The 21,058-nt window shown below is 40.7% G+C and overlaps 1 pseudogene; it reads right to left on the minus strand.

The window, feature by feature from the left end:
• Nucleotides 1-14,057: 14,057 nt before the first annotated feature.
• LOC142108408 (olfactory receptor 4E2-like) lies at nucleotides 14,058-19,957 on the minus strand (annotated as a pseudogene).
• Between the last annotated feature and the right edge of the window lie 1,101 nt (nucleotides 19,958-21,058).

A 21,058-nucleotide genomic window follows, 5' to 3' on the forward strand; every position in this document is an offset into this window, starting at 1 on the left:
GTAGACCAACATTTACGTGAATTTGTAACGAGTTTGCCCTCATATACAAGAGATACTTTGGATGTACTATCCAAAATTAATGATTTATCAGTTAACAGTAAAACCATGTTGGCATCCCTTGATGTGGAATCCCTGTATACAAATATATTACATCAATATGGCATCCAGGCAGTTCGATATTTTCTAGACATGAAGATCCAGAGTGAATTCAATACATTTCTGATTGAACTTCTTGATTTTGTTTTGACAAAGAACTATTTCCTATTTGAGGATATATTCTATCTTCAGATCAGAGGGACTGCGATGGGCACATCTTGTGCACCAACGTATGCTAACATCTTTCTTGGCTGGTGGGAACAACAATTTGTATTTAATGATGAAAATGAACAATATACGAACCATATACTATTATGGCTTCGCTATATAGATGACATACTAATATTATGGGATGGTCAGGAAAATGTTTCAGGAATTCATTGGAATTCTTAATGACAATAATCTCAATTTGAAATTGACTTCAGATATTCATAAAAACACTATAAATTTCCTTGACCTACAAATACAAATTAATAGAGAAGATAAAATTTGTACTGATGTTTATAGGAAGTCCACAGCTACGAATAGTTTGTTACATTATACCAGCTCCCATTTTCCCCCTGTCCTTAGAGGTCTCCCTAAGGGTGAACTTCTTAGGACTAAACGTAACTGCTCAGATGACAATACTTTTCAAGTAAGATCTCAGGAATTGCAGACTAGATTAAAACGGCGGGGGTACAGTAATAAAATTATACGGAAAGCAGTACACTCGGTCCAACAAACAAATAGAGAATCATTAATATATCCATCTGCAAAAAATAAAGTTCAGGACTCTGGAGTTAGAATGATTGGATCATTCTGTAACGAATGGAAGGCTATTTCAGAGATCTTTCAGAAACACTGGAACGTATTATTATTAGATGAGGATCTAAATCAGATTTTGCCTAACAAAGTCTCCATATCTTGGAGAAGATCTAGAAATCTTAAAGACCAATTGGTGCACAGCCATTTCAGTTCCCACAATAAGATTCCTAAGACAACTATAGGATTCTTTAAATGTGGCACATGTAAGGCGTGTGAGTATTGTATACAAACTAAAGAATATACTGACCGCTATTCTAAAACTTGGCGAATAACTGAGTTTCTGAATTGTAACTCTATCGGTGTGATATACTGTCTAACTTGCCCGTGTGGGTTGAAATATATTGGTATGACAAGTAGGCCGTTCAAGAAACGCCTCTTAGAACACGTAAACAATATTAAAAATGCCTCTCGGGATAAAGATAAATTTAAACCTTTGACAACTGTGGCAAAACATTTCTTATTACATCATAGCAGTAACCCCAAACTATTATCAGGTTTTGCCATGGAAAAGGTCTCATTGGGAATCTGTGGTGGTAATTTTCAACAGGAACTCCTTAAACGAGAAGCAAGACAAATTTTTATGATGAATAGTTTGATCCCAAATGGACTCAATGATTCCAATAACTTTATGGTCTATTTATGAGAATAATTATAATGCTTGTTGGGTGTCTATCTTTTTATACAAGATTTATCCATATTTTCACAAACTGTAGGTATAGGTTTATACCAATCTTTAATCACTTGAAATATTTGTCCACTTAATAGAGTAACTATATTATAGGGACCATATGTAGTCCAAATGTCTCACCTTAAATGCCCTCTTCTATGTTTTAACATGGGCTCATCTAACCGTTAATTTCACAATTTATTAATTAATTTTAATAGCTTAATTTTTATGGGCTTCATATTCATCACTTTTATTTTATTTATTTTATTTTCACTATATATCTTTTCCACTTTGATCCATTCAGATCTTGAAGGGTTCAATATGGACAAATCTCAATCTAGTTTAATCTAGAATGTATAAATACAATAAGAGTTTCACACATTATAAAATGTATGTACAGGGAATATATCAATTGAGTTAATGGGATTAAGCATTGCTGGATTATGTTATTTGCTTAGTAATTATCAATAACATACTTTACATAATTTGTGTTATTTAAACACATATGTATAATAAGCTTTAATTTTAATCCTTATATGCATAGGATGAAATATCATCACATAAACACATATGTATAATAAGCTTTAATTTTAATCCTTATATGCATAGGATCAAATATCATCACATACTTACCATATTATATGGAGATTCATTCCCTTATTTAGACTGCTGTAGTATTTTAAATAAACTGAAACAGTTCAAGAAATCTCAATTCAGTATTCACATAGTGTTTGTTTACATGCTGACAAACGGAAAACATAGATTCCCCAATCCTCTATCATTGGGAATGGCTAAACATAAATTCTATCAATAGGATAGGTTACTTCAACTATCAATCACGGAAATCATGAGACACGGAGTCTCCGCCTATTGTAGAGTGACACGTCAGAGCAGTGGGCGTGAACAGCTGCATAAATACTCTCAATCTCCCTCACTTCTGGTTGCCTTGAAAAAGCATGTAGCGAAACGCGCGTTGGCGTTTACCCTGCTGCTGCAAATATTCACTCCTTGCTACCTGTATTAACCTAACTATTACTCACCCTTGTATGGGTTATTTATTAATCTAAATGTATGTGTGTGTGTATGATTGCCAAACGGCACTACCGCTATTTAGCAGGTGAACTAACAGATATATCAGGTGCTTGATTGGTAGCAGTTCACTAGTGTGTGTATGCAGGACTGCACAAACGGCACTATCAATATTAGTAGGAGAACTACAGACATATCAAGCGCCTGTTTGTTAGCAGTTCAGTAGTATATTACAGGGACAAAGGATTACTAGATTATACAAACTAATCAACATTAGTCAGAGTTCCTTTTAGCCCCAGAAATACTACTTAATAATAATATATATTAATACTCAACTTGGTGTGAGCTTATATAAACATGAGGATATACTTATATAATAAAATGCTCCTTACATCATCAGAGGTTTGAGTCAACATATAAGCTCATTACCTTATAAATTGTGTCAACTATAATCATATGACCATTGGTTCCAATCAAGATAACCTCAGTACACACAGCATACATTTTCAGTTGCAATGGCATCTTAGGTAGTCAAATATAATTAGAAGAGGAGTGACTATCATATACTGATTAGCTTTATATAAATTGATAACAAGTAGCAGGGCATAGCAATTTAATTTGCTATTTTAATTCACTTTAGTCACTTTAATATTTCGCTATTCAATTAGGAGGTATATTTTAAGTATATTAATAAAGTACAAGTTTTTTATTTTTAACAAGTAGATCGCTGAGTGCCTTCCAATACACAATTCTTCCTATCCTCTTCATGCTTCAAAAAGGGGACAGAGCCTGACAATAAAAGAAAAAAGGGGACAGAGCCTGACAGTAAAAGAAAAAAGGGGACAGAGCCTGACAGTAAAAGAAAAAAGGGGACAGAGCCTGACAGTAAAATGAAAAAAGGGGACAGAGCCCGACAGTAAAAGAAAAAAGGGGAGAGAGGCACAAAGAAAAAAAGAAGGGGGGAGAGCAGCATGGAGGGCGCAGTGTGAGCATAAGGGGGCACAGTGTAGTTGTGATGAAGGGGCACAGTAATGTGTGTGTAATGGCACAGGGGGCTTGTTGCAATGTAGTGTGTGAGGTAGGTGGTGGCTAATTAATGGGCGCTATTTTGTTTGTAGGGTTATGGTGAGGCAATTTAATAGTGGGGACTAATAATTTAAGATGGGGTGGTTTGGGGGCTATTGAATATGGGGGTGAGTTTGGGAAGAATGAGGTCTATTTATTAAATGTGACTATGACTTATTTAATGGCAGTGATGGTTGCGGGAAATAGGTATTGCTGTTTGCAGGAAGGAAATAGGTTTATTTATTAAATGTGAATAGTATAATTTTAATGTTGGGGCTGGAGGGAGGCCTAATTATTAATCGTGGGTGCTATTGATTTAACGCTGGGGCTGGCTGTAATTTTCTAAATGTAGCCATTTTTTTTTTCCAAATAGGTCCTTCAACATTCCAGGATTCGGACAAGCCACAACTAAAGAAAGCAGCAGTCACAGGTGGTGAAAGTGAGAAGAACAGGTAGGAGAGAACAGTAGAGTGTGTGAAATGTTGTGATACTAGTAGGGACAATGGCAATTTTTGGTGAGTGTTGTGCCCAATGTAAGGTGCGGGCAAAGACTGAACTCTTTGTTTACACACTGCATTCTTTGTATACTACACTGTGGTGCTAGATGTCTTAAAAGTCAGGAGTGCTGGAACATATGTGACGCTCTGGTGAATTCAGGACCTAGTTATTTTGATGTGCTAGCCACGCCCCAACGGTGCATTACCACGCCCCCAAATGTATGACCACACCCCCGTAATTTTTTGAGCCCCTGTTAGGCTAGCCACGCCCCAATGGCGCATTGCCACGCCCCTGAATGTATGACCACACCCCCGAAATTTTTGGGGGCTTACTCGACTATGAGGTGGGGGCCCATGAATTTGTTGTACCCGGGCCCTGAATTCCTCTTGGCAGCCCTGGTTCCACCACAAAACTCCCTGCAAGTTCACTTATCTCTAGCTAATAACTACATATTTAAATCAAGTGTGACATGACACTTGGGGACAGCATGCTCCACTGTGTTTAGCTTTCACATTGTATCCTCTGATTTTTGCAGTGGTCCCAACCAGTGCTGGAGAAAGGGATAGCAAGGTTGGGACACCCAGGCATTTTAAAAGGATGTTTCCCAATGTGAAAGTATAACTTATAAACTAACTTTTTTTTAATCCAAATAGACAAATAAACATTTTGTGCTAATATGGAATTGGGGGTTAGTCAAGTGATAATTCCCATTTAATATACTGGGGTAGGTGAGTTTCTAATTGATGACATTGTGGTGAAATATTGTTAGTTGTAGTTTAAAGGTGCTAGCTATTTACAGCTGTTTAATGTTTTATACAAGATGAATATATTTCTATGATTGCTAAATTACTCATATGATTTATATTTGCTTAAATATTATTAATATGTGGCACTTAGTGAATGTTACTTTATTTTAAAATATAAAGAGAAAATAGATGTCAAAGATAATCTCTTGAAGTCAATTCTTGAATTCTGTTTAATGTTATGAAAATCTGTGATTAATGTATAGATACATTTATTAGGTTTACATTAAACATTTTATTTAGCAGACAGGTTTTTACTTTGGGACATTTTCAATGTGGGTCATCATTCATGTAAAATTACATAAAATGAAACATTTGGGAATTTAGCTAGGATTAAATGGTCATGGTTCATAGAGTACTTGATGGTGTTAGAATTTCTTTACAATAGCAATAGAATAAAGTCTGTACTTCTAAATTATGCACAAAAAAAAATTAGGTCTCTGTTTCTGTTGATATCCATGCTTAGCCAGTTCCTGTTTCCTTGTACAGCATTAATCAATCACCTATATCTCTCCTGGAGGTAACCTGACAATTGCATTACTCCTGCTATCTGCTGTTCATGAAAACCTGATTATATTGGCACTGGCCAGAAGAACTGCTGTAGAATTGTATCTAAGGTTTATCCTACCCCTAGATGCTTGGCAGTTGTGGGACCATGAACCCAGTCCAACACTGCTTTTCCATATAGTTTAGGAACTACCAACCGCTCCAAAATGTCTTTTCCTCTTTTAAATAACTGAAACAATAACCCCTCGGTTATTACCATGTGGGGGTAGGACAATCTATTAGCAGGTTCTACTGGCTTCCCATTAATAATTCTCACACCTTCTCTGGCCCTTACCAGGGTGGGATCTTTTAACTGCTTTAAGGCAAAAAACATTTTTCCTTACTTTAACCCCGGGTACACAGTCAACAGGTTCAACTATATTTCCCCCTTCAATAGCTGATACAAAATCCTGTACTCTACTGCTGCCCTTGTCATTTCCTGACTTACCAACCACATTGGATAGAGGGAATACATTTGACTTGGGGAACACTCCTGCTACCACTGTATCAGTAATATTATCACGGGTGGTGGTCTATTTATTTTTGCAACCAACTGGGTCTCCCATAGCTTCCAATAGTGGGAAAAGTCTCTTCCCAATATTGCGTCAAATTTCAAACCAGGAACTATACCCACAGTGACTACCCCAAAACCATACTGTGTTTTTATGTTTACTTCCAACAGAATGCCCTGTATCCCCATGTACGCAGGTTACCCCAACAATTTTCTTTTGACATTTTAAGGGGCTCGCTAACTCTGCTTTCACAAGGTAAATCGTACTGCCAGAATCTAGCAGAGCCTTTACCTTTTTACCTTCTAAGGTGACTTCACACATCAATTTGTCCGCCTGTTTGTCTGCATTACAGGCTAGCTGAGCATATAAAGACCTTCTATGAGGTACATAAGCATTATTATATTGCATAGGTTCAATGGAACAGTTAGCAGCAATATGGCCTAAGCCACCACATCTAAAACAGGTAATCACATTTCTGTCATATCTCTTTAGAGGCCGGAACTTTCTTGGCATAACTGGCTAATCTCCAGGTTCTGAGCCTACAGTCTCTGTACATTTCAGTTCATTCCACCGCTCAGCACCCTTGGAACAGTCCCCCTGTAACAGTCTTACCAGAATTCACTGGAAATCGCAGTTTCCGAACTAGAGGCTGGCGGGGTGTATTCTTCATTTCTTTTGTTGCAACATACTTTGTCTGCACCACTTTCAGTGGAGCAATAGACGAGGACAGGAAATCCGTTTCCTGGCGTGGCTGACTTTTCAGCCCACTTAACTGATGCAGATGTAAGTCAATAATATTCGTGGTCTGTGGTACCTTTCGAAGCATATTATTAATTTCCTGAGTTCTTGTGACTTGAGGCTCCGGTAAAAACTTGGACAATCATGGCTCACTTAGCTTCTTTTCTTTTCCTGAAACCCGAGTTGAAGGTGTCTCAAAGTCATAGGCAAACCTCTCCCAGTTATCCTTAACAGTTTGTATTCTGCTGACATTGACTTGAATAGCATTAGTAGCGTACTGTAATTCTTTTTGAACTGTGGACAACACTGCTAGTATTTTTGAGGTTTGCTTCCCTTGATCTTTATCTTAATTTCCTTTTCCACTTATTTACTCTTGTTGGTCTAGCAGTGCAGATATCTTTATTTCAGCCGGGACATCGGACTCTCTTCACTCTTGTACTTCTGTTTGAGAAGCTCGCTCTTCTAATTGTGCTGTCTGAGCTAGGAGGTTTTCGGCAACTAGCTTATCATGTTGAATCTTTAATTCTTCATATTGAGTCTTATATTGTTTTCCAACATTTTCAACCTGGGTTATAACAATGATAAGGGTCATAAACTACTGCCACACCAACGTGCTCCAAGTTCTGATTTTTGTCTGTCTCCATATCGACACTTTGACACACCTGTATGCACTCTTTCTGGTTTGACACAGTAGGCTTCTGCTTTTTACTTGCCCATTGTAGCTTAAGACGCAGTCAATTTTATGTTTATATGGACAAAGAACTTTCTTTATAGAAGGAGCACCTCACTTGACTTAAGATGTGTGCCACTACAACACCCATCATATGTCTCAAACTTTTCCTTTGCAGAGCAAAAGTTTTTTTGTTTTTTTTCTTCTTTAAACTGCTGCTCAATAGTTTTGCAAACACATTTGTATGCTTCTGTTATGTCAGAAACATCCACTTTACACTGACAAAAAAACTTTTCTTCTTTAACGTCTCTTGCTCTTTGCTTATGCACAGAACCAGGCCACACCCAACTTGTGCTCTGCATAAATGCACATTTCCTAGTAGACTTCAGCATCATATACTTGGGTTTTCATCTTAGTTTTAATGAACACACCTGATTTAGAGCAATTAACATACTCTGTCCATGAAAACACTTGAATTCTTTGCCTTTAATCTGTCTCTCACTGGTATTTGCATATACTTCTGTTTTTCCAACACAAATAGCCAGTTTTCACTGACAACATTTAACTTCTTTCAAATCTTTATACACGCAGCAAATCTGTTTAAACAGTATTTCACAGCAGGATTTATTACTCACATTCATGTGGTTCTCTGTTTCCCACTGTTGCTGTGCATAAACACTCCAATTTGTAGCTGCTTTTATCCACATGACAAAACATGCATGTATTGCTCCATGGTGGCTGACCCTTTTAAACTTTCCTTTTATCCACATGACAAGACACGCACGTATTTCTCCACGGTGTCTGTCCCTTTTAAACTTTCCAAGCACACACACAGAGCTGGTTTCTGCAAGTAGCTCCAAAACTGCTGCTATTCTTGACATGCGCAGATCTTTGCAAGCAAATTCTCCACCATATGTGACACCATCAGGGGAATAGGTACCATCTCCAGGGGAAGATGGCGATGAACAGCAGCAGTAGACCACAGAGGTTTCAGGTTATCAGCTACAGCTAGTTTATTCGCCAGCTTGCAAACAAAACTAAACATAAACAAAATCCTAGCTGTCTGGCCACTAGCTAATACATTTTAGTGACACCCTCTCTCAGGTCCCAGGATATAATCCTTTTACGATTGGTCTCTGCTAAATTCTGGCAACAGAGTGACCACACTCCTTATGGACTTGAAAATGATGTACTCTTGCAAAGCAGGTCAAGGTGTCCCCCACACAAAAGGACCAAGAGTCAGGATGCCTCAAAGGGGGCAGTGACCCCTGACCAATCCGTGGAAGCACATATGCATACTAGTCGCTGACTGCGATGCTCTCCTACCCGCCTACTGTGCCTTCTCTGTGCGAGAGAACAAAAGGCCAGGGAGAGAGGTATTTGGTGCAGGAAAATAAGAGACCTAGCATCCACTGGCGAAGAATATATAGGGAAGCTTGGAATCCTCTCTGTGGATTTTATTGGTTGGGTTTGCATGTGACTTAACCCCGAATCGATAAGTGCATTACAGAAACACACACTTGATTTTAAGTGTGTTTGGCTTATGTCCTCTCTTGTCATAATCTGATACCATAGGACCTTTGTGTACTGGAAATGATCAACCCCAGAGGGACACTGAGGAACCTTCTACCCCCTACTTAGGACCAGAGGCACACACAAATGAAATACTAATACACCAAGCTGATCTTTAGAAGCCATACCAGCACATTTATTAGTGAGGCGAAAGCTCCTAAAGGTTTTTGTAAGTTTTTTATATCAAAAATGTATCTCTTGATTCAAACAATAGCTAAGGGTAAGTTTGAATACAATAAACACTGTAAGTATATGGCAATCTAAGTACAAACGTTCCAAGGTATCTTGAAAACAAGACTAAGGCTGAGTGCACAACACAGGCTTTTCATCCGATTATCATACCAATCACACAATAAACGACCGTTAGGTCCGTTATTACATTAGTGTCTATGCTCCAGCGATCATGTTTTATCACTTCAAAGCACATCTCTTTAAACGATGGAACGATGTTGTGTCAATTCTGTGTTTATGCACTCACGACCAGCAGTGTAGGGAGATCTCTATGGAGTGTGCAGAGTCACGATCTTTTCAGTCGATGGTTATGACAGATAAAAAGCACAGATCGGAAGGTAAATCTTGTAAAACGTGTATAGTGTGTACACATGAATCAGCATGCAGATCGGGACTTTCAGTCTGTCACGGCGCTTACCTGTATCAGCGCCGCTCCTTCGTTCTGTACTGCCGCACTTCCGGGTAGGTCCCGGCGGCAGGTCAGCTGATCTGGGCGGGGAATTCAAACTCCTACTTCAGGACTGTTCTGACACACTGCAGGTGTCAGAGCAACGTGTTACCTGTATCTGGCTGCACTTCCTGTGCTTGGACTTCCCTGGTGTTCTCCTTTGTGACTGTTGATCTCTGTGTACCGAACCAGCTATTCTCTAGACCATTCTCCTGCCTAACCCCTGGTACTGCATAACGGACAGATCTCTGTGTACCGAACCAGCTATTCTCCAGACCATTCTTCTGCCTTATCCCTGGTACTGCATTAACGGACGGATCTCTGTGTACCGAACCAGCTAGTCTCCAGACCATTCTTCTGCCTTATCCCTGGTACTGCATTAACGGACGGATCTCTGTGTACCGAACCAGCTAGTCTCCAGACCATTCTTCTGCCTTATCCTTGGTACTGCATTAACGGACGGATCTCTGTGTACCGAACCGGCTATTCTGGACTACGCTTCTGCTCCTGGGGCTGTACCGTGGATTGACTCCTGCATCCCACCAGTCTCTACTCCAGACTACTACCTTCTGAGTATACGGTTAGTGACTTCAGTTATCTATTCGTCTGTGGATCTGACCGTGCCGCTACATGTCCATCTCATAGAACTCTCTCCTTACGTCAGTAGGCTAACCTGGGGGCCGCGACCTGCGGTTCTCCGGCAGCAAAACCCACCCTGCCTTGCGGCGGTTCTTGGAGAAGACCGGGAGGGCCGTTAGACTCCGCGCCCTAGGAAGGCCGGCGTAAATACTGACTAAGGTAACCTTGAAACCTAACAGTTTGCTCTGACCCCATATATCTATCTGATGGACGGATCCGGGAACCCCTCAACCAGGGAGTTATTGGAACATTTAGCTACCCGGGTAGAGGAACAGGACAAGAACCAGGCACAGTTGCTTCAGTTTCTTCAGAGCATGTCTGCTCGCCTGGATACACTGCAGGGGGCGGTGTCAGCTCAGGCAGTCCAGGCAGCGGTACCTGATCCACCACCGATTCCCCCCCAACCTGCTCCTGCCCAGGGGGGTGGTGCCGCTCCTCTCCCGGTGAATTCCCAACTTCGCATCCCTAATCCTCCGAAATTCGATGGGGACCCCAAGGCCTGCCGTGGATTTTTAAATCAGTGTGATATCCAGTTCGAACTCCAGCCAGGGAACTTCCCTACTGAAAAAGCTAAAGTAGCGTATATTATCTCGTTACTTACCGGTCAAGCTCTTGCCTGGGCATCTCCCCTATGGGAACACAATGATCCTTCACTACATAACTGTTCCACCTTCCTGGAGGCTTTCAGACACGTCTTTGATGAACCAGGAAGAGTTTCCAGCGCTGCCTCTGGCATCCTTCGTCTGCGTCAAGGCTCTATGACCATAGGCCAGTATGCTCTTCAATTTCGCACTATGGCGGCTGAGTTACGTTGGAATAATGAGGCCCTGGTAGCAACCTTCTGGCAGGGTTTGACCGACCGCATTAAAGACGAATTGGCAGGTCGTGAACTTCCAACTTCTCTGGATGCTTTGGTCTCTCTATGTAACCAGATTGACATTAGATTCCGTGAACGCTCTCAGGAGAAAGAAAGTTCTCGTCGTTCTCCTTTTCGTCTAGTCCCACGTTTTCAGAGTCCGGTGATGTCTGAGGAAGAGCCCATGCAGTTGGGAAGAGCTCGCCTTTCTCAAGAAGAGAGGGAAAGACGGTTCAAAAATCGCTTATGTCTCTACTGCGGAGAACCTGGTCATTTGCTAAACAATTGTCTTAAGCGTCCGGGAAACGACCGAACCTAACTAACGATGGAGAGGCCAAGTTAGGTGTACGTATTTCCTCTCCTGTTGATTCTAGTTTTTCTATTCAGGTTCTGTTACAATCCTTTGACAAACAGCTTTCTCTTCCAGCACTCATTGACTCCGGAGCAGCAGGGAATTTCATAAGAGCTGACATAGTGGAGAAGTTGTCCTTACCTACCCTTCCCCTGGATCCCCCGATTGCCATCACAGCCATTGATGGAAAACGTATTAGTGGAGGATCACTCAAGAAACGTACCATCAAGCTCTCTCTTCGTATGGGAGCCCTGCATACTGAATCTATTTCCTTGTTGGTCATTCCAGAGGCTATTAATCCCCTCATTCTTGGTCTTCCGTGGCTCCAACTTCATTCCCCTACATTAGATTGGCATAAGCCAGAAGTTCTTGCCTGGGGCCCGGCCTGTCATTCTCGTTGCCTTCCCAGAATCAATAAGTTCACTAAGAACGAAGCTGCATCATCATTTAAGTCCACTGGTATTCCTCTCCAATACCGTTCATTCTCTGATGTGTTTTGCGAAAAGGAGGCCTCCAAATTACCTCCCCATAGACCATGGGATTGTTCTATTGAGCTTTTACCCGACAAAATACCACCCAGAGGACGCGTTTTTTCGCTATCACTACCAGAGTCCAACTCCATGTCTAAATACATAGAAGAGAACCTAGAAAGAGGCTTTATTCGAAAATCATCCTCCCCTGCAGGAGCCGGCTTTTTCTTCGTTAAAAAGAAAGACGGGGGTCTACGTCCATGTATAGATTATCGTGGGCTGAATGCCATTACTGTGAAGAACAAGTACCCGTTACCATTGATTTCAGAGCTATTTGATAGAATAAAAGGTGCAGTTATTTTTTCCAAATTAGACTTGAAGGGTGCCTACAATTTGATCCGTATTAAACAAGGGGATGAATGGAAGACTGCGTTCAATACCCATGATGGACACTTTGAATATTTAGTTATGCCCTTCGGGTTATGTAATGCCCCCGCAGTGTTTCAAAACTTCATCAACGAAATTTTTCAAGATTTTCTCTACCAGTTCGTGGTGATTTACCTGGATGATATCCTGATATTCTCTCCGGACATCGTGTTGCATCGCCATCATGTTTCCTTGGTGCTTGAACGCCTTCGGGTACATCAACTGTTTTGTAATTTGGATAAATGCATCTTTGAAAAAAGTCATATTCCCTTTCTTGGACACGTGATCTCTGGATCTGGGCTATGCATGGATTCCGAGAAAGTAAAGGCAGTTTCTGAATGGCCTCAGCCGATAGGCCTGAAAGCAATCCAACGTTTCATAGGCTTTGCCAATTACTATCGGCATTTCATTAAAGGCTTTTCTTCGGTGATCGCACCCATTACTGCACTAACCAAGAAAGCTATCAATACTAAACTTTGGCCTCCTGAGGCAGAAAAGGCCTTCTCTTCCCTAAAGAAAGCATTCACGACAGCTCCTATCCTCCATCAACCAGATCCTACTTTTCCTTTCTTTCTGGAGGTCGATGCCTCCTCGGTGGGAGTGGGGGCCATCTTGTCACAGAAGGACTCTGGTGGAAGATTATCTCCTTGTGGTTTCTTTTCCCGTAAACTTTCTGTTGCCGAGAAGAATTATGGCATCGGAGATAGGGAACTCCTGGCCATCAAATTAGCCTTAGAAGCATGGAGACATCATTTGGAAGGAGCTAGGTTTCCTATCACGATTTTTACAGATCACAAGAACCTTCTATACTTACAAACAGCTTCTTGTTTAAACCCTCGGCAAGCCAGATGGTCCCTGTTTTTCTCCCGGTTTGATATGATCATCACCTTTAGACCAGGATCTAAAAACAAGAAAGCGGATGCTCTTTCCCGATCCTTTGATGCCACTGATACTATAGAGGATACTCCTAGACCCATCCTGGGTTCCAAATGTATACTGGCCACCACCCCTGCTCATCTAGCGATTCCTCCCGGGAAGACCTTTGTTTCTTCTCATCTTCGATCAAGACTCCTCAAGTGGGCTCACGCCTCTCGGTTCTCTGGTCATGCTGGGATCAAGAAGACTCTGGATTTTGTCTCCCGTAATTACTGGTGGCCATCGATTCACTCTGATGTTCGGGAGTTCGTTACGGCTTGTTCCGTCTGCGCTCAGAACAAAGTACCTCGACAAGCCTCCTATGGATTGTTACAGCCTTTACCCATTCCGGATCGTCCATGGAGTCATCTCTCCATGGACTTTATCACTGATTTACCCTCTTCAAGAGGCTTTTCCGTGGTTTGGGTAGTCACAGACCGTTTCTCACGGGCTGCTCATTTCGTACCTCTAAAAGGCCTTCCATCTGCTCCGGTGCTGGCACAACTTTTTATAAAGGAAATATTTTGTCTCCATGGTTGCCCAGAGGTCATCGTTTCAGACCGTGGAACACAGTTTGTTGCAAGATTTTGGAGAGCCTTTTCTCGTGTTTGTGGAATCAAACTGAATTTTTCCTCTGCATACCACCCCCAAAGCAATGGTCTAACGGAGAGGACTAATCAAGAGCTCGAAAAATTTCTCAGATGCTTCATTTCAGCTAAACATGACGACTGGGTTGATTTGTTACCTTGGGCAGAATTTGCTCACAATAATAATTCTCATGACTCTACATTGGTTTCCCCTTTTTTTGCTCTCCAAGGCTTTCATCCTAGAGTTCCTCCTTTTAATGATTTGCCTACATCCGGAATTCCTGCTGTAGATTCCATGTGGTCAGACTTCTCGTCCAGGTGGGGTATAATCAAACGTAACCTACTTCACGCCACTGCCACCAGCAAAAAGGCGTTTGATAAGAAAAGAAGACCTTCCCCATTACTTTCTCCTGGCGATAAGGTATGGCTATCTACGCGGAACCTTCGCCTGTTGGTTCCTTCTAGGAAATTCGCTCCCCGTTTCATTGGACCCTTCAAGATCTTGGAGGTTATTAATCCAGTAGCTTTCAGATTAAAGTTGCCTCCTACTTTAAGGATCCCCAACGTGTTTCATATTTCCCTCCTCAAGCCACTGGTCATTAATAAATTTTCCTCTTCCAAGAGACCTCCTGCCGCTGTCTCTACGCAAGATCATGAATTCGAGATCAAGGAAATTCTAAATTCTCGCATTTCCAGAGGTTCTCTACAATTCTTGGTTGATTGGAAAGGCTACGGATCAGAGGAGCGTTCATGGATTCCGGCACGTGATCTACATGCTCCAGTACTGTTAAGAAAATTCCATGCCAAATTCCCTCAGAAACCTTATAGGCTGTCCGGTGGCCATCCCTAATGGGGGGGGGGTACTGTCACGGCGCTTACCTGTATCAGCGCCGCTCCTTCGTTCTGTACTGCCGCACTTCCGGGTAGGTCCCGGCGGCAGGTCAGCTGATCTGGGCGGGGAATTCAAACTCCTACTTCAGGACTGCTCTGACACACTGCAGGTGTCAGAGCAACGTGTTACCTGTATCTGGCTGCACTTCCTGTGCTTGGACTTCCCTGGTGTTCTCCTTTGTGACTGTTGATCTCTGTGTACCGAACCAGCTATTCTCTAGACCATTCTCCTGCCTAACCCCTGGTACTGCATAACGGACAGATCTCTGTGTACCGAACCAGCTATTCTCCAGACCATTCTTCTGCCTTATCCCTGGTACTGCATTAACGGACGGATCTCTGTGTACCGAACCAGCTAGTCTCCAGACCATTCTTCTGCCTTATCCCTGGTACTGCATTAACGGACGGATCTCTGTGTACCGAACCAGCTAGTCTCCAGACCATTCTTCTGCCTTATCCTTGGTACTGCATTAACGGACGGATCTCTGTGTACCGAACCGGCTATTCTGGACTACGCTTCTGCTCCTGGGGCTGTACCGTGGATTGACTCCTGCATCCCACCAGTCTCTACTCCAGACTACTACCTTCTGAGTATACGGTTAGTGACTTCAGTTATCTATTCGTCTGTGGATCTGACCGTGCCGCTACATGTCCATCTCATAGAACTCTCTCCTTACGTCAGTAGGCTAACCTGGGGGCCGCGACCTGCGGTTCTCCGGCAGCAAAACCCACCCTGCCTTGCGGCGGTTCTTGGAGAAGACCGGGAGGGCCGTTAGACTCCGCGCCCTAGGAAGGCCGGCGTAAATACTGACTAAGGTAACCTTGAAACCTAACACAGTCATTGGTAAAATCGTTAACAATATCGCATTGAGAGATATTTTCTGTAGTGTGTACCCAGCCTAACTTATTTCTAATGCACAATTTATACATAATTAAATAGTTCTATAATGATAAGCGGTACCTCTAGCCCTTCTAATGACCGTTTTGCAATATCTCTCTAACCACGATTACTATGACTAACAATATACATTAAGCTCTATCATAATTGCTTCAGTTTTGTTAACACATATCGTACAAATGCATTTGAATATTAAACAGATGTATACAATTATGCAGTCACTTTAGTACAAGCTGGCTACTTAATACACAGTTAGGGGTTTCCCACAGATAGAACATTAATGTCAAGGTGTTTGGTGAATTTTCCACAGTTTTAGACTCATTCTCTATCCCCTATTTTTCCCTACACTTCACCCTTTGTTACGATATCACAATCCCGCAAAAGGGTATTCTTAAATATTCTTCAGGTCTCCCCAACTGTTCCCTTCCTGTCTAATAACAATGATACACAGTCCAAGTAAATCAGCTACAAAGTAAACATGGGTTACTTATCCCCACCCTCAAGTATCTGTGTCCAAGATAGCTCTTCTCAGGTATATGGTAAGCTCTCCCACTCTCCACTATACAGTCTTCACTCTCTCAAGGTGTCTCTCTCCTTAATCCCTCTGTCTCTCAGACCTCTCAGACTCCGACTATTCTCTCTCTGACAGGATGCAGTGGAATTTCCCAAGATGTCTGTCTCTCTGAATACCTCTCAGACTGTCCAACTGCCATTTGTAACTGTTCTTTCACATGCTCACCCTCCTCACTGCACACTGGGAAATGTTGCTCTCTGCCGGCAGGAGAAGTATCTAAAGTGCATGTGCAGCCCCCTTGGATCTCTGGCACCACATAATGTTATCAGAAACAATGGGTCTGATTCATCAAGGCACATATCTACTGATTTGGAACGTATCCTATGCTAAATCACAATGCGCCTGCCAAAAAGCAGACCATACACCAGTAAGCACAGCCTTGTTTAGTCTGTCTTCATATGCAAAGTACACTAACTACAGCCTATGATTTGGGGGGGGGGGGGGTGGGGAATGGGGTGGGGAAGGAGTGTTGGACCTTAGTCAATTTAGAGTAAGGGTGTGCCAAACTCAAGCTCTGGGCATTGCAAAGTTACATGTTTTTCTGCCATATCTCTTGCTCCAGAGATATGGCTAGTTACACACACAGTGTTTTCAGTTGATTATCGGGCCAATCAGACAATAAAAGATTGGTTGGTCCGATATCACAGTAGTATGTACCCTGCAACAAGGAACGAATATTGTTCTAGAACCTCTCCACCGGTATCCATATGGAACCTGAACTGGAGATCCGGCGGCGGATGCAGGGAGCCTGTCAGAAGCTTCTGCTGCAGTTCCTGGGTGAGCTGAGTGCCAGGGAAAAGGAGGCTAATGTTAGCTAATGTTTCAGTCAGGGAGAAAAACAAATCAAGTATTGGACACAATCACACTTATTATTAAAATATCTTTATTATGAGGCGATAGGTAAGAATCCAAGATGATCTGGACAAATTGTAAACCTAAATAAACGTTTTTCCTCTAAATACATTTGTGGATAGACACGAAGAAAACAAAGAGATGTGACAGATTTATTTTTTTTACATCGCTGGGTGCAATTTAACGATGGAGACCATTAATTTCATGGTTTAAATCCAGCGGAAGCAATGCCAACAGCTGGAACAGGACGCAAAGGATAATAGTTACACACCAGGCTTTTTAGAGTTAAATTATTAAAAATAAGTTTATAAGAGTAAACTAGCAGTCGGCTAGTGATGGTCTGCATAATTAATCTGAAAATAAATAGAGTATGTGAATTATACCTTTAGTCTATCAGTAAATGCCTTGTGTCCTATCCCATCTTGCATGGGGTATAGTAACACTGGCTTCAGAGCATGTAATATTGCGAAAGAAATGCACACACGGGACACACTGATGGACACTTACCATTCTGAGAGCTGATGGGCATCACATCAAGGCCGTGATTAGTGCTGGAGTTTGCTGGGTCCCAGGGATGCTGCGAGTTGAGAGTGCTGAACTGAGGCTTCTCTCAGGTTCTGCAGTCTGTGTAATGCCACAGTAAACAAATTGTCTTGATTCACTTATTATTATTCCTCAGTTTCTGCTTGGATAGAGAATTATAGCTCATGATTACACTGTGTGTGTGTGTGTGTTGACAATTGCCCTGCAATGTGAACACATGGGCTTATGGCATCCTTCAAAACTTCAACTTGAAAAGTAACTGAAAGATATATTGTACACATAGAACTCCATTCCTCTGATGGGATTCACTGTAAACTGAGCTTACATCCACAACTCAAATTCTGATGGCAATATATCCGTTTAGGTGTACTGTATATATGTCTCTACAGTGTGTGTGTGTGTGTGTGTGTGTGTGTGTGTGTGACTGATATATACGTTACAGATACAATACACACTTTTTTATATTTGATTTAATGTTTTATACAGTTGCTTCCTTTATGAAGTTCTGTATGACTACATTGCTCTTGAACTAGATGAAGAGCACAGATCTGAAGGTAAATCATGTATATTGTGTACACATGAATCGGTATGCTGATCAGGATTTTTTTCCCTGTCATTGGTTAAATTGCTTCAACTATCGTATTATTAGAATTTTTCTATAGTGTGTACCAAGCCTAAGTCCTGATCAGTAGTGATGACAGTCACCTATGCATGCTCTAACATTTGTCTGCAATCAGGATGAACTGTAAAATGTATTTTATGTTCAGTAGACTTTAAGAACATCTTAATAAATATATATTATGGGGGACAAAATAAATGATAAAAATAACGATAAACAATAAGTTTATTGTTTTGCACAAAAGGAAAATACTGCCTTTTTGTTATGTAGGACGCAGATACTTGATAGCTTTATTTTTACACTGACATTAAAAGTTGACCTAGGACATGCCCTACCAGAATTATAAATCTGTCCTCACATTTTACATTTACCTCCCCCTCCAAAACAACATGGTTTTGCCAAGTTTCAGGGTTACTAATTTTTTTTTGCTTTCCTTTCCTTAATGATCAAGGCCCAGTATGTGTGCCTTGATGACTCAGGCCCAAAAGTGTTTTCAACACACTTGATACATATGTTTAAATTACAGCACATGGTTAACTTAAAAATTAAATGTTTTTGGAGGAGATAATGTCTAACTTTAAGCACATGAATATACGGTAAATATAGATATCATGGAACATATAGACACATTAATAATAAAATTGAACTCTGCAGAAATATTCCAGAGAAATTATATAGTTACATTATTAAAGAAAATAGCTAATGCTGTTCTTTTCTTACTTGTATCTGTGAAGAAAGTTTATTTCTAAAATTAGTCCTAATAGCATTTTTAACATCCTGGTTTCTTAGGGTGTAGATAATGGGATTAAGCAGGGGAGTGAGTACTGTATAGAGCACAGACACTAACTTGTCTGCTGGGTAGTTCACTGGTGGCCTCAAGTAGATGAATACACTTGGCCCAAAGAAGAATGTAACAACCAGGAGATGTGAAGCACATGTAGAGAAAGCCTTGTGCCTCCCTTCTGATGAATGGATCTTTAAGATCGCTGTTATGATGCCGAGGTAGGAAAACAGCAGCACCACAAAACAAGTGAGAGAAATCATGCCACTGTTGGCTATAATAAAGATATCAATAAAGAAAGTATCAGAACAGGCCAGCACAGCAAGTGGGTGGACATCACAGAAGAAGTGATTGATCTTATTTGGACCACAAAATGGCAGCTGATACGTGAGAAAAGCTTGAGTGAAAGAGTGCGCAAAACCTGCCAGCCAGGTAGAGACCACTAACCGGTAACAGAACTTGTGGTTCATGACAATGTGATACCGAAGTGGATTACAAATGGCCACATAGCGATCATATGCCATGACAGTCAGCAGGAAGCACTCTGTACCACCAAATAAATGAAGAAAGAAGAGCTGAGATATGCACTGGTTAAATGAGATGGTCTTTTTCTCTGACAGCACATTAGTTAGCATCTTTGGGATGGTCACGGTTGAGTAACAAATGTCCAAAAAAGACAAGTTGCTTAGGAAGAAATACATTGGGGAACGTAGACGTTGATCTGCATGAACTGCTGTCATAATGAGAAGGTTTCCAGATAAAGTCAGTACATACAGGACCAGAAACAGGACAAAGAAAATAATCTGCAATTCATATGAATGGGAGAGACCATTAAGGGTGAAATCCGTGACTGAGCTTTGATTTCTAGAAAACATCTTCAGCTTCTGAGACCTATTGTAAATCGTAGCGTGCATCACAAAATAAATGTGTTTATCAAAGGACATGGGAATAATGAGAAAAATAATAAAAAATAATATTTTATTCATGTAATACATAACATTTGAAAAATAAATAATTTGGAATATTAAAAAAATAAAGAAAAAAATATTTTCTATGTTTTTTGCAGGAATAAAAAGCAAAATATCTACACAAAATAATCACAGGAGTCTACCGTTTATGTGATAAAGCAATTCTGGCTATAATTGGATTCTATTTGCTGCATTAGGAAAAACACAATAAATTCTGCTTAATGTCTGCACATGGTACTGGCTACTCAATTATTGACTATGAAAATATATTAGCATCAGTCAGAGCTCCCCATAATACACGTAATATTATTTATAGTACTATAATCTACTCTATCAAACCTGTACAGGCAATGTGTTTTAAAAAAAACCTGTGCATGCTTTCTTAAGAAATTTCCCTCTACCCTTTGTACAGAGTTGACCAACTCTATTCATCAACTTTAACTTGCATGTTTCTCCACATCTTTATGCAATACAAATATTAAATGTGGTAAAGGAATTCAACAGTTAAGGAAAAATCCCACTGAGCAGTGGTTTAGCCTAAATAAAGTAATCATGTTAGGTTCCACATTTTACTAGGACAGCACCGTTGCTGCAATTTGACAGATACATTGTAATTTTGTGATATATATATATATATATATATATATATATATATATATATATATATATATATATATAAAATGTGACTTTATTTACTTTTTCAGTGGTTAAGCTTTCATCTTTATTATACAATCCACAAGGTATCAAACGTCTGTGCTGTGTAATACAATATTACTGGTCTTTTGCAGAGCTGAAGTTGAAAAATACAAAGTGCACTAACCAAACGCATGCATGCACACACATGTTCCTGTATTTTTTTCAATGTATTATACCAATTCTGTAATGTATATTTTTTAGACAAATAGAACATTTTTTCCCTGACCACATATATTACAGTTAATAAAACACACCACACACACACAAAAGTTAGTAAAGCACATCACAGAACACACACACACTCACACACAC

Source organism: Mixophyes fleayi, chromosome 1, assembly GCF_038048845.1.
Source record: "Mixophyes fleayi isolate aMixFle1 chromosome 1, aMixFle1.hap1, whole genome shotgun sequence".
Lineage (NCBI taxonomy): Eukaryota > Metazoa > Chordata > Amphibia > Anura > Limnodynastidae > Mixophyes > Mixophyes fleayi.